Below are 15,476 nucleotides of genomic sequence, written 5' to 3'. Positions count from 1 at the left end.
TACTGAGCGGGGGTTCGAATCCAGAACCCATGAATTTTTTGGCGAATTAAAGACCAACAATTTTAGGAACAAAAATTAAATAGCATCCCCAAATAAGGACAATCGTGCAAATTACCCAAATTCTCTTGTATTAGTGTCTTGGGCCTAGGTAATTTCATTTCTTTGAATGGTCCAAGTCCATCATCTAACAAATTGGGTGACATGTACAAGAGAATTTTCTAGGGAAAAGGACATACAATGGCAAACAGGCCAAAGTAATCCTACATTTGGGCCTAATACCGTGAGCTGACCGGCCTGCCGGCCCAGCAGCCCAAGCGTCTTTAAAAAAAAAAAAAAAAGACTTTCTGTGGCGATCTTTTTTGTCGCCACTAAGGATTAACCTTTTTTTTTTTTTTTTTTGTGGCAATTCAAAAAGTCTCCACTAAAGGTTAAAATTCATATTGAGCCTTCAACAAATATTCCAAAACATGTATAATATGTGTATACTTATACAGTGATTGAACTTTCAAAAAATATTTCAAAACATGTACAGTATGTATATATTTATACGTTGATTGAGCCTTCAAGAAATATCTCAAAACACTTGCCACTAAAAATTCGCTGCAAACTTCCGTTTATTTTCTATCTTTTACTAGGGATTAAAAAAGAAGAACTAAATAAATAAACTAAAGTAACCATCATCGAAAACTTAACAAACTAAAATTTATCAACTACAAACTAATAAAATTATTAAGTATACATTAATTATATATATATTAAACATAAATTATTCGTTAATTATATATTTATTAAACATAAATTATACGTTAATTATACATTTATTAAACATAAATTATACGTTAATTATACATTTATTATACAATAATGATGCAGCTTCTATACGTATGATAAGTTTTCTATACATATACAGTAGTGATACATATTCTATACAACAATGATACAATTTCTATACGCATATGTATGATATATTTTTTATACGTATGATACACTTTCTATACAAGGATGATACAGTTTATATACATATGTTGGAATTATATATACACTTTCTATACAAGAATGATACAGGTTATATACATATGTTGGAATTATATATACATTTTCTATACAAGAATTACAGTTTATATACACTTTTTATACAAGAATGATATAGTTTATATACATATGCTGAAATTATATATACTCTTTTTATACAAGAATGATACAGTTTATATATTGTACGTGTATGATACATTGTCTAGACGTATGATACACTTTCTATACAAGAATGATACAATTTATACATAAATTATACAACAATGATACATTTTCTATACTTATGTATGGAATATGTATAATATGTGAATCATTAGTGTATAATCAATGTATAACTAGTGTATAATGTATGTATGACTAGTGAGTACACGTTGATGATACATTTATTATACACAAATAACACAACAATGATACAAACCTATGATACATTTTCTATAGATATACATTTTCGATACATATGTGAATCATTAGTGTATAATCAATGTATAATGTACATACGAATGTATAATATATGTATGATTAGTGAGTATACGTTGGTGATACATATTATGTATGGAATATGTATAATATGTGAATCATTAGTGTATAATCAATGCATATACATACTAATGCATAATATATGTATGATTAGTGAGTATACGTTGATGATACATTTATTATACACAAATTACACAACAATTATAAAAACCTATGATACATTTTCTATACATATACAGTAAGGATACATATTCTATACAACAATGATATATTTTTTTATACGTATGATACATTTTCTATACGTAGTTGATCTTCAGTGGCTTTTACCAAAAAAAAAAAAAAGATCTTTAGTGGCGACTAAAGGTGCCACAAATAATCTTTTTTTGCAGCAGACTTTTAGTCACGACTAAAGTCGCCAACAAAGGCCCCACTGGCTACACGCCGGACGGCTCTTTATGTCGTTTTCCCTTTATTATATTCCTACACGTTATCGTACCCCTTTACCCTTTTTTATTTTTATATAGATACTTTAAATAATCACCCAACAAAATAATTTTCAAGATATATCAAATTAAGAGAATAAGTATCCCCTTGATTAGACTCCAATTTTGGTTCCTCTCTTCACGTGAATTTTGAGTCTCATCTCTTCCCTTTCCCCATTATTCCCTTTTCACTGTTTCCACTTTCAAATCTTTCATATTTGGTTATTCGGAATTTCGGAGATTTTCGAACTAAACTTTTCAAATAGTCGACAATAAAAACCTAGGCTCTTTTTTTCTTTCTAAATATTGATTTAGACAACAACTCAATAAGATTTCTAGTGATTGAATAATGACGAATGGTGAAGGAAATTTCTTTTTAGAGTTTTTTAATTTATTTTATGTATATACTGTGAATGTCACATGTATGTTAATCTATGTCATTATTTTTTTTGTGTGCGCGTGTATGTTATGTGACTGTACTAGATATACACTTTACATACATATGATATACATAAAGACTATTCTTGGCATGACCCCTACTATATCTATTTAAGTAAGTAAGAAGTACAAGACCAGGATCAAGGAGTACATTATCAATGGAACATGGGATGTTGACAAATTAGGAAGAGTGCTTCAAGACCGACGTCAAGTCACTGTCTAAGGTATTGGCTTAAAAAAACTAAAGGCATTGCCTGAGGTGTTGGCTTAAAAAATGATATGATCATGTCTATGGGCTATGTTAGAATTGCATTTTATTAATGATAAAATATATTTTAGTTTAAAGTTAAAGAGTTCTAAAATATAAAAAAGTAAAATGCCTTTTGAAATGGACCGAAAAAGAAAGATTTAAAAAGCGTTGGAAGAGAAAGAGATTAGTTATAAGCAAAGTTTCTCTAAGATATAGATCATTCTTGTTTAATTATTTATCATAATACATGCTTTTTTGATATGAAAGATCTTGAAGTTAAAGCAAATTGTCTAATTGCTATTAAGCCTATCAAAGAGGAGGACATCCAATAGGGATGTTGGAGTCCCACATCGGTAAGAATCTTGGTCTACTTATATGGTCTTGGACAATCTTCCCCTTAAAGTTAGTTTTTGGGGTTGAGTTAGTCCCAAGATCTATTCTTTATTATATTACCTTGTTGTCTTTGATTAAGAGCATGTTTGGATGGGCTTAAAAAAAAACAGCTTATAAGCTATTTTCAGCAACTTATAAGCCAATCCAAACGGGCTCTAAATGTTTACAGGGTACCAAAATGCTTATTGACCCTTGTGATTTTACACATGTCATGATATATTTAAATCAAGGAGTTATTAAATATAAAAAATAATTTTTTTTTAAATAAGCTAAAAAGAAAAGTAAGACACATAAATTAAAGCAGGAAGTATAAAGATCATAAGAAATTAAGAGATCTAATATGGACATTATTTTTCAGAAAATAGAACTTTCGAATGCAATAAAGAATTTTATATAATCCATTTTATTTCTCCAAGGCTCTATACTGTTTCTTTTAATATGTAGGCTATACACGCAATTTCAATCGAATGAACAGACAAAAACTTGAAATTTCACATAATATCACAATACCCTGTTTCTTTTCTCTTCATTTTTCATCAATAATTCATTACACTAGTGTTTTGCATGTTGAGGTCTTTGGGCTCCCCATAGCGGGAAGCAAATACTTCCTACCGTGGGCACCTAGCGCATTGTAGGTAGCATTGCTCATTTTATCAATCAAAGTCTTACCCGGGAACCCGGGGAAAGCACCCGACCAGAATATCCCCGTACAAGCAGACACAGCTTCTAAGGGTGCGTTAGCTGGGCCCTGGTAATACCCGCCATCGAACGGGTTTTGTTACGGTGCCTGCCAAAACCGTTGCTAGGTTGATCACCATTCCGTCTACTCCAATATCACCATTAGGAGCAACCAATGGCGGTGTTTGTGGTCCGATGATCGGCTTGTAGAAGGTCCATGCACATTGACCCGGACATTGACTCGCCGGGTTACCCACCCAAGCGTAGGCGAACTTGGTTCCTTTCTTCCCTCAAGTCAACCCGTGCATGCCGCACCTATATATATGAGCGAATTCAGGGTTTTAAGTAAATTGAAATGAAATATATCATAATATTCAATATGGTTTTGATGAGTGGATACAAAATTATAAACTTATACGCACATAAAAATTACTTTCTCCATTTTAATCTACATGACATGATTTTATTGGACATGAAATGGCATGAAGAATTATGTTGGTATAAAACATGTTATTAAGGATAAAATTAAATAACGACACATAAAACGAAACGCAAAAAGTAATTTATCAAATATTCCATATGTTTCAATTTATCTCCGTACTTTCTTTTTTTCTTTTTACTCTTTTTAGAAAACAATAAAATTTCTATATTTAATAACTTTATATTCCAACATCCTACAGGACATGTTTAGGATCACAAAATTCAAATGACACTTTAGTATAATTAATATAAATCTTTTGTTTAAGACAATAAGAATCAGAAGAAATCACTATTTACTTTCTTAAGTTTTATGCTCAGTCAAACTAACATAAAACGAAAGAGAGAGGATAATTCATCTAATTATAATAGAGAGCCTTCGGGTATATCCCTCAATACATATTTTAAGTTAATGAATAAATAAAGTATCATTGAACTTTCTCGTTATTACTTTTAAGGTAGTATCAATTTTGGTATAAATTTACTTGGAAAATAATTAACCAACACAGTATATAACTATAATAAAGTTCAAGTTAGTAGCCCTGGTAATAATTATTAACACGAACCTGTTCATGCAGAAATCCTCAACTGCTACATCCTCTGCAGTCAACACTACAGCAATAGAATTCAATTCAGTAGCCTTACACACTACACCAAAAGAGGTTTTTAGTGGCAATATATTTTTCTTTTAGCGGCAACAGTTATTACCACAAAAACATTTACCAGTAATTGGCTAATGCCATTAGATCCAAGGTCGCTAAAGCCCTTAGCGACATTTATTGTTAGGGCTAAAGTTTGGTATTGCCGGTAATAATTGATTCTAGAATATAATTACTGGTAATTAAGTTATTGCCGCAAATTAATTGCGGCTAAACCCATATTTTGTTGTAGTGTTAGAAGCCAAACTTTCAAGTTGAGAATCTTTCAATAATTTCCCAAAAGTGTACTTCTCATCAAATATTTGTTTCCCCAAAGAAATAACACATGGTCCACCTTTATAATCTTCGGTAGTACGCCACCATGAAGCTACAGAATTTTGCGTACTACGGTTGTGTTGGGGGCTAAGAGATTGAATAAAATCGACAATTATGGCTCGCTGGTTCGATGAGAAATTTTCCATACCAAATAAGGTTAATTGTAACATGTCCCTTTAAGAGAACAACATCATGGTATTTTAGGATGAGTGGTGGTTGTTTGACTACAGCAAATATTCTAGAATTGGCTGAAGAAAAAGGGATTGGAAGAACAAGAAGGAGTGAGAGTAGTAAGAGAGGAATTGTGATCTTGTTGGAAGATCCCATTTGATAAGATAGAATAATGGTGACTATGGAAGAATACTTGGGTCTCTCTTTTATATATGTATATGTACTGGGGCGGATCTATTAACCCTCTGTTTGGATGATTGTTTCGCGTGGTTCATTAATGTACAGTATGGTATGGTATAATATAGTGTTGTATTGTATTGTACTGTATCAATGAACACCATGTTTGGATAGACTGTATCGTTTGTTGTGGTTTAATAACATTTGTATTGTTTGGTTTGACTGTATGGTACTGTATAATAACTTGTAAGTTTACTAAAATATCCTTAACTCTTAATTAGAAATTAATTTATATATATCAATAAAACTCAGGTAAAGAATAAAATAGGAACTTTAAAAAATAAGTAGGTAGTGGGTGGGGGTGGTGTGAGGTGGGGGTAATGGGTGGTAGGGTGGGGATGGGATTGGGTGGTGGTGAAGGGTAGTAGGTGGAGGTGGTGGAGGGGTTTGTCACACCCTAACCTTACTAGGGTGTGATGGGCACCCGACCCCATATTCGGAGCCGAGCGAACCCGCTGACTCTTATTACATACATAATCTTTTGGACTTTTTAAATCAAATAAAGATGAAATGCATAGTAAAATGTTCAGAAATATTCTTTTTCGTTACTCTCAAATCAAACAAAATCTGTAACCATATAGAACTTATATCATAACACAAATGACACATCGGCTGATGGAGCCGCTTACTGAACTGACAACCAATACCCACAACTATGTCTGCAAAGTCTCTAACATAAATCAGACATTATATCACATATACTCTGACTCGGCAACACTCCAGGAATAAATGGAGCTTGCCAACTCCGCTGGAACATCTTCTACAATAGCTTCAGCTCATCTGGGTGTACCTGCGCGACATGAAACGCAGCCCCCGAAGAAAGGGGGTCAGTACGGAATATGTACTGAGTATGTAAGGCATGAAATACAGAAAATCGAACCACAATCGAAACAGACAGTACAAACAATAAATACGTTATCCAGAATACCAAAACACTTATTTTTCAAACACAAATCGTGTATGCCGATGTCATATGTCAGAAAAAGTGCAGATCCCAAATACCAGAATGTTTGGCTTCCAGACACAGATCATATATGCCGAAGTCCAATGTCAGAAGGAGTACAGAAGGTACAGAATTGCCAGAAGGCTTACTTTCCAAACACAGATCATGCACGTCAGAATCATATATCGTATATGCGTATGACAGATCCCGGCCCTTTAGTGAGGGACGCGGTGAACAAAATTATATAACAGATCCCGACCCTTTAGTGAGGGACGTGGTGAACAGAATCATATAACAGATCCCGACCCTTTAGTGAGGGACGCGATGGACAGAATTATCATATGCCAGATCATATATCATATATGCGTGTAACAGAACCCGGCCCTTTAGGGGACGCGGTGGATCGGATCATATATCACATATGCATATAACAGAACCCGGCCCTTTAGGGGACGCGGTGAACAGAGTCATCATAAGCCAAAATCATGTATCATATATGCATGTAACAGAACCCGACCCTCTAGTGCGGGACGCGGTGGACAGAATCATCATATGCCATCCTGGCCGCCACCCCGTCATCATATCATCACATACAGATGCACATATAACAGATCCCGGACCGCCTATGAGGGACGCGGTGAACAATGCAGTGGAAGACGCACGATAACATGTCCTGGCCCAGGACTCAGTGAACAATACCGTAGAGTACGCACGAGAACGTGTCCTGGCCCGGGACTCAGTGAAAGATACATTGAGGCATGCACGAGCAGAGTCGTGAGAAACCATATGCATACAAATCAAGACTCGATGGATATGTACACTTACTGACATCTGAAGGCTCAGAAACAAGTTTCGGGTCAATCCGACTTAGTATGCGAAAGTTATGAGCGTTTGAAGTACAGAACCTTCTACGAACGTTTCAGAGGCCTTTTTTGGAAACGAAGCCATAATCATGTCAAGTACCTTTCGGATATCGTTATGGATCAAATCAAATGGAGCTTTTGGGACCATGTATACATATCAAATTATATCAAAGACTCGATGGAATAATCGAACGAACTATCATTTGAGAATCAAGACATTTGTCATATCAAATATCTTTCGAATGCCACTCGGAAACATATCAATCATCATAAGCACATCAAGAGCCATAGGGATCATAGTCATATATCAAACTGATCCGAGACCATATACCAAAGTTAGGGACATTGATACTTACGGAATTCTTTTAGGAACAAAAACTCTTTGAACGTTTCAGAAGCTTTCTTTGGAGAATCAAAACAATAGTCATATCAGGAGCTTTTCGAATCTCATTATGGATCAAATCAGATAAGTCTTTTGGAACCATACATACGTATCAAAACATAGCAGACTGTTTTCAAAAGTCGAGCACATTAATTCTTACAGAACTCTTTTAAGAACATATCAAAAGTGCATACGAATCATAAACAAGCTCGGAATCACAGAATAGAATAACCCCAATGTGCATATCAATATCATACCTTACTTGGCTCTAGGACATGCCAAAGAAAGAAAGGGTAAGCCTTACATACCTGCTCTACGTCCTATTAGCTACGCTTAATTGTCCAAGCTCGTTAGTCTACATTCAAAGAATTCACACAATCATTAGATTCGTCGTCATACGCTCGCCTTAGTTTCTCACATAACTTCACTTATATTCTACCGATATTTCGGCTGCATTTCCCCTGTAAATACACCATCCCCGAGAATCTAACTCGGTCAATTTAACAACAACAAACCCGAGAATTCATCTCGGCCTAATTATCAATAATAATACCAACAATCATATCTCCAACTTCAACAATTATTTCAAAATACATTCTAACATTAACAATTCTTTCTACACAATCCGACGGCATTCCATTTATACTCAATTCAATCACATGAAATCAAGCCAATACCAATGATCTCACATTCAAGTACTTATCCGAAATCATTCTAACATGATTCAAGAACACTTTAATCAATTCACACAATATTCAAACAACCTATTAGTGCACACTTCCACCCGAAATCTCACAACACCATCAAAGACAACCACACATTACTTTCTTCCAAATTTACGAACTTCACTAACAATCTACACATTCACAACATCATTCATGCAAATATAAGAATTCATGCTAGTGTCACATTACTTCTTCAACACTCCCACAACGATTACAACTTCTTTTCAAGCCATTAAATCCTCATTTTACATCATGGAATCCACAACCACAACAATCAAATTACTAAATAAAATCAATTCATTTGTTCTACACAATACCATTATATTCGGCCACAACATTAACCTACACGACTACAACATAGCATCCACTCTTTCATGAATTTCATCCATTTCTTCACTCTACAACATATACAAACCATCCACAACATATAAAAGAAGATGAAACCTTACCTTTTCCACTTAGTTCTCCAACTTGGCTAGAATTGTGCCTTGCAAGAATGAATGATTTTATTGCTCCAACAGCCACTCCATGTTAATTAGGGCCTTCAACTTGCTTGGAATACTAGAAGAAATAATTTTTTTCTTGATCAACTCGATGGAGCCAATTCCCTCTAGCCATGGGTGGGACCCATTCTTTATACCACACGGCCAAGTAGCACTTTCAAGAATTTTCTTGAACTTTGTGTGAAATTCCCGTTTTGCCCCTAGCCTTCCATAATATTACCATGGGCCATTTTGCGAATTTCCCCTTTTTACCCTTTGCCTTTCTCAATATTTCCGTACTATTAATGTTCATAAATAATATTCACAACCAACTTGTACATAAAAATAATTTTTGAAAATGGTCTTGCCCTTAACTTGCCACGACTATCTCGAAATATCCGAACGTACAAAATACGGGCTATAACAGGTGGGTGGTGTGAGGTGGGTGGCTGTGGGATGAGGGTGGGGGTGAGTTGTTGTGGGGTGGGGTTGGGCGGTGGTGAGGGGTAGTGGGTGGTGGTTGCAGTGGTGGGGATGGGTGGTAGGGATGGGGTGGGTTGGGGTGAGTGGCAAGGGTGGGGTAGGGGTGAGTGGTAGGGTGAGGCAGGGGGTGGGGTGGGGGTGAGTGGTAGGGTGGGGTGGGGTGAATAGTGGAGGGGGATATAATGGAGAAATGAAATATGTAACCACGAAAAAACCACCAAATCCGTGGTTACAAAAATTGGGACTTTTTATGGTTATATAACCATAGAATGAACCACGGGTTTACAACACCATACCACATAATTTTAAGAACAATGGAAACAAACATGGTTTCATAGAAAACCATACATTAATGAACCACGGGAAACCACCATCCAAACAGGGGGTAAGGGTCGTGGGAGTGCCACGCCACCCGCAAGCTTCGCCCGAAACCCTGTCTATATATATGTATATATACAGAACCTATATACAAATAATTAAAGTGACACTCCTTTCCTCCGTGGGGTCGCGGGATCAAATCCCAGCAGCTGCATTTTATATTTTTTTTTAAACTTGCTGCAGCCTGCACAAATTGACATCAGCAACGTGAGTAAGTGACTGTGTACAAAACAATTCCCCAAGTACTTTACATTCTCTTTTTTTATATCTATAATTGTTGTTGACTTAGTTTCAATTAACAATTATTGTTGATTATTTTAATTTAATCTTTGACTTTTTTATTTCTTAAAGTTGAAAACATAAGTTTCCCTCTTTTTTTTTTTTTTTTTTTTTTTTTTTTTTTTTAAAACCTCTCTTCTCAATTCTCATCAAATAAACAAACCTTCTTCATTGCCCCAAAGCCAAAACCCCATTCGGCTGACATTGATATTTGCCCAGAACATCTTCTTCTCCGAACCACGATCACTGCTTCCTCCATTGACCCACTGTAAGAATCTCTTGGTCTTTCTTTCTTGATTTCTTTTGAGTTTTTTTTTCTTACAAAAATGCTTTTTTGTGTTAAAGTTGTAATCTTGCTTGTGGGTTTTGTTCAGTTATGTATAAAAGTTGTAATCTTGCTTGTGGATGTGTACAATTTTGTATAAAAATTGTAATCTTGGGTTTTGTACATTTATGTATAAAAGTTGTCATTTTGCTTGTGGGTTTTGTACATTTATCTATAAAAGTTGTAATCTTGCTTGTGGGTTTTGTACATTTATGTATAAAAGTTGTAATTTTTTTTGTGGGTGTGTATAGTTTTATAGAAAAGTTGTAATTTTTCTTGTGGGTGTGTACAGTTTCATCGGAAAAGACGAATAACCCGAATCAAAACCCGAAAAAGATGAATAATCCGTCCCGAAGTTCGAAAAAGACGAATAATCCGACCTGAAGTCCAAATTGATTGAATGACGCATGGCACCCGGAAATTTCAAATCCTGTAGCTTCACAACCTTGTATCTAAAATTGAAATGTTTGGAAAACACAAAAATTATGTTGTAATAAAAATGACTCCATATAATAGACTTCTAAATTATAGTTCTGCCACCTAATATTTTTTTCTGAAATATATTGTATATTTATTACTTCACTTTGTGTTGGATGCATCATTTGTGTCATATGTTAGTATTTATATTGTTTGTTCTATATGAGTCTTCAATGTAAATTAACGTTTTACCTCGGTATTATTGCACATTATACGTAATGATCAATGTAGATTAAACATGTATTCAAACTAAGAATTATTCTACTGACAAAAAATAAATACCTCAAATATTTTTTTTTTTTTTTTTTTTTTAAAAAGAGGAGTAAGTTGACATTCCTCTCTGTCGCGATCGTAAATTAAACATCAAAAGCGAGTATCTAATAAATGTTCTTTAATACTATATTTTTGACTCATCCATTACATCGAATGTGTCATCCCTTTTGAATTCATCTAATTATACAGTTTAATTGATACCACATAATATAAACTTGTTCAACTCATGCTTTAGCAAGTGTTGGACAGCCTATACATCGGCATGGATTGGACATTCCTACAACTTGCATTAGAGTTCCTTTGTATTTTGGAAGCGCTTAACTTTTCCTTTTTTCTTTTTTCGAAGTTTCTCATTTTGGAACTTTTACTAAATGTGATTGCCTTTAATTTGATTATTGCGATTTATAGTGTTGACACCTAATTTTGGCTCGACGTGCTTAAAATTAACGTTTGGGGGGGGGGGGGGGGGGGGGCTGATTCGTTAAAGAGCGCGAAATACACTTTTTACATTTTTTGACAATTTATTGATGATTATCCTTGCTTTAGGAATTTTATCAATTTACTGTCATTTTCCAAGAATCATTATTTTGCACATGTACATCGTAATACTACCATATTTGTGCAATTAATAATTGTTTCTTAATTTTATAGCAGTACATTTTTTGTATCTTATACATTGATATTTAAATTTTATATTTACATTATTATTTACAGATGTATTAGTTAACTACATTTTAGAACGGTTCGTCAATGTAGCGAAAATCGAAACAATTAATTTTTAAATGCAGAGTAAAAATTCGATCAAGTCAAGGTCTCGTCACCTTTTTAAAAGTTGACATTTGAGGTGATAGGTCGGGTTCTTGATCCATTGATTAATAGATTTTTTATACATTGGTTAAAAGGGTGAAGTCCCCATTGGACAATAACCCAAAGATTAAAATGAGCATTGAGGGGACAAAGGAATATGGCTTTATATTTTTTGGATAATACAATGGGCTACTTTATGTTATAAAAGAAGTTGGGGGTTTTAATTTTATTTTTTCATCTTCATTCTACACATATTTACACATACACATCTCATTTTCAGATTTTTAAAAGGGTCCTTCCTCTCTCTAAACATTTTTTCTCTCCCCTCTCTCTCTCACTACACGCCGCTGCCGCCACCTCCACGCTGGAGCTCGGAGCTCCGGCGACGCACCAAACCACCCCCACACCTCCTTCTTCGTCTCCTAACCACACCACAACCCTCTACTCCTGCCCCACTTCGTTTCCCTCTCTCTCCTCCCATCGCCACCGCTGCTCCGACCGCCGCCCACCTCCACGACCCTCTCCCTTTTTTTCCCACACAGCAGCCTTGCCGCTCTTAACCTCATCACAGCCAGCCCCCTTCGTTTTCATTTTTGCAGCTCCGGTGAACCGGAGCAGCCGCGAAACTCCACCCCAACAACACACCCCTGCTCCTCTTCCTCTTCTTCCCACATTGTTTTTGTATTTTTTTATTTTTCAGATTTCTCCGGCGAGAAGCACCAACTCCGATGAGCACAGCGAACAACTCCGCCAGTTGACCGCACCACCACGCCACCAGTCGCTGCTCCCCGTCCCCTTTCCCCTTTTCTACGAGCTTCAACGACGACAACAAGACCAACCAGTCCCCTTCATCTTCATTTTGCTGCTCCGGTTCTGCCACATCAAGTCCGGCGAGCTTCATTAGCCCGATTCATGACTGATTCTTGAACTGTTTTTACAATTTTTGGTTAAGTCTTGATCGATGCTCTATTGCTATGATATTTCTATGTTTTTGACTCGTCCTGTGATTTTTTGGCTACTGTTGGCTTTTCCAGGTCTTACCAGAGCTTCGTCTCCGGTATATCTTGCTCGCCGATAGCGCGTTGCTTCTATGGCTTTGTTGCATTTTTGTTCTTAGTTATTTTTGTAGTATATTTTTGCCTCTGCTAATGTTTGTCATTGTTGTGTTGTTTGTTGTGATGATCTGTTAACAACTTCACCTGCCACTGTTGACACGGTTGTTCTACTCTTAGTACTACTTTACATAATCTTTTACTAAATAATGTTGGTTTTGTGTCTGGAAAATACTCTCGGCAGCCAAGAACACTTTTACCCCTCGTATCATTTTATTTAAACTAATTTGGGCAAATACTACACCCAAATGGCCGATGAAGAAATTTCCGTCGATTTCCAAGGCCTCCCATGTACAAAAGACGGATTTTTATTTTAAGTTTATTTATCATTTCTTTAATTCATTAGATAGTTATTTTGTCACGACCCAACCCCGTAGGCCGTGACTAGTGTCCGTGCTGGACATCCAAACGTACCCAATAATCCAAACGAGCATATTTACAGAATATATCAATATAAAAGTCAATTGGCGCTACCAGATATTGCAGGTGAACAGATATAGCACGTGGAAGCCGATAAGGCCGTCACAGATCATAGTAACCCAAAAACATATACAGAACCCACACAAGTATGTATACAGACCTCTACAGAACATAACAGAATCATAAGACGGGACAGGGCCCCGTCGTATCCCTGAATAATGTACATATATACGATAGCAGAAGACTGTACCAAAATATGGGCTCCGGATAAAGGAGCGCTCCAAGATAGCAGAGTAAGATCCTAAACGGGCGGATTAGCAAACCTGTTGTCTGTACCTGCGCGACATGAAAACGCAGCCTCCGAAGAAAGGGGGTCAGTACGAAATATGTACTAAATATGTAAAGCCTGAATCACAGAAACAGAGTCATAACCGGAAACAGAACGAACAGAAAAGGGATGCAAAATCCAGAATATCATATGCATATTTTCAAATCATAAAAAGTGTGTACAGAAACATATGCCATATCGTATCCGGCCCCCGCCAAGGGACTCGGCAGACAAAACGTGGTCACCCTCCCGACATTGGTGCCACAACAAATAAGGATCAGAATAGGGGATAACCCCGTAGCATGGCATATCATATCAGATGACCATATATATCAGATCATATCATAGCATATCTGAATAGTGTACATGGCACAACATACTCCACAACCCATGTACATGTATACCTGCCCTCTCACATCGAGGCACGGGGAACAATGCAGTGGAAGTCGCTTGAGAACATATCCTGGCCCGGGCTCAGTGAAGGAAACGTTGAGGCATCCACGAATGGAGTAGTGAGAAACTAATGCAAAATAAAATATAACACATTTACGGATACTCAGTAGCATAATTCAGATGACAAACCATATGACAGAAGCGGAGCAGTAATCATAGTGTATGCATTTCGGATATCCCAATAGCATATGTCAAAATAAGCTTTTTGTAATCATTTTCATGTTTCAAAATACATTATGGGGCTTATCAAAATAATTCAAACGAATGTCATATATTTCCAGAGACTCAATAAGACCTATCGGATGACAAATCGAAATAATGAAATCGGACAGAATCATAGTGAGTGTATTTCGGATGTCATAATGGATTACGGAGAAATAACCTTTCTACGATCGTTTCCATGTTCCAAAATAGTTTATAAGACTTAAGGGAGCATTTAAAACAATTTTTATTTAGTAGTTAGAAGAGTAGTTAAAATATTTCCTTTAGAACCGCTCGAAGACAAATCATAGATGCAAAAGGGTAAAATCGGAAATAGTGGTCCACCTCGGGACAACCGAAGTGAAGGGCTCGAATTACGTATATTATGCCTCTGGAATCACCTATAGAGGTCCTAGGGACATTCCATAACTTTCTAGACAATTTGTAAAAGTTTACATAATTCTTTCAACCAAAATATCCTTAAAGGATTCAATTCCATTGAATGATAAAGGGGCATTTTTGAACGCGGATTCCGATGAATAGAATGCTTCCCGAGATTCAAATCCGATCCTAGTACCTAGGACATGCCAAAAGAAGAATAGGGGTAGATTTACATACCTTTTTCTCCCTTTACGCTAGTCCAAATTCAATTCCCGTTTCGTCAAAAATCTGCAATTGGTCACTTTTACCAATTATCAATTTCACAATTTTAAGAATTCAATCTTAATTCATACTTGTCTACAGAAATTTGGGCAGCACCTCCCCTATACATATAGCATCCCCGAGAATTTAACTCGGCCAAAACAATCAACAACAACCCAACAACAACACCACCAACAACAACAATCACTACTAGGGGTGTTCATGGTTCGGTTTGGGTCGGTTATTGGTTAAAACCATAACCAAACCAATTTAGTCGGTTTTTAAATGTCTAAA

At 36.0% G+C, this 15,476-nt stretch overlaps 1 pseudogene; it reads right to left on the bottom strand.

Moving 5' to 3' along the window:
- Positions 1–3,619: 3,619 nt before the first annotated feature.
- LOC132602487 (protein EXORDIUM-like 2) lies at positions 3,620–5,528 on the bottom strand (annotated as a pseudogene).
- Between the last annotated feature and the right edge of the window lie 9,948 nt (positions 5,529–15,476).

Source organism: Lycium barbarum, chromosome 7 (genome assembly GCF_019175385.1).
Source record: "Lycium barbarum isolate Lr01 chromosome 7, ASM1917538v2, whole genome shotgun sequence".
NCBI lineage: Eukaryota > Viridiplantae > Streptophyta > Magnoliopsida > Solanales > Solanaceae > Lycium > Lycium barbarum.
The sequence above is the reverse complement of the archived record's forward strand: the minus strand, read 5'-3'. Positions and strand labels throughout refer to the sequence as shown.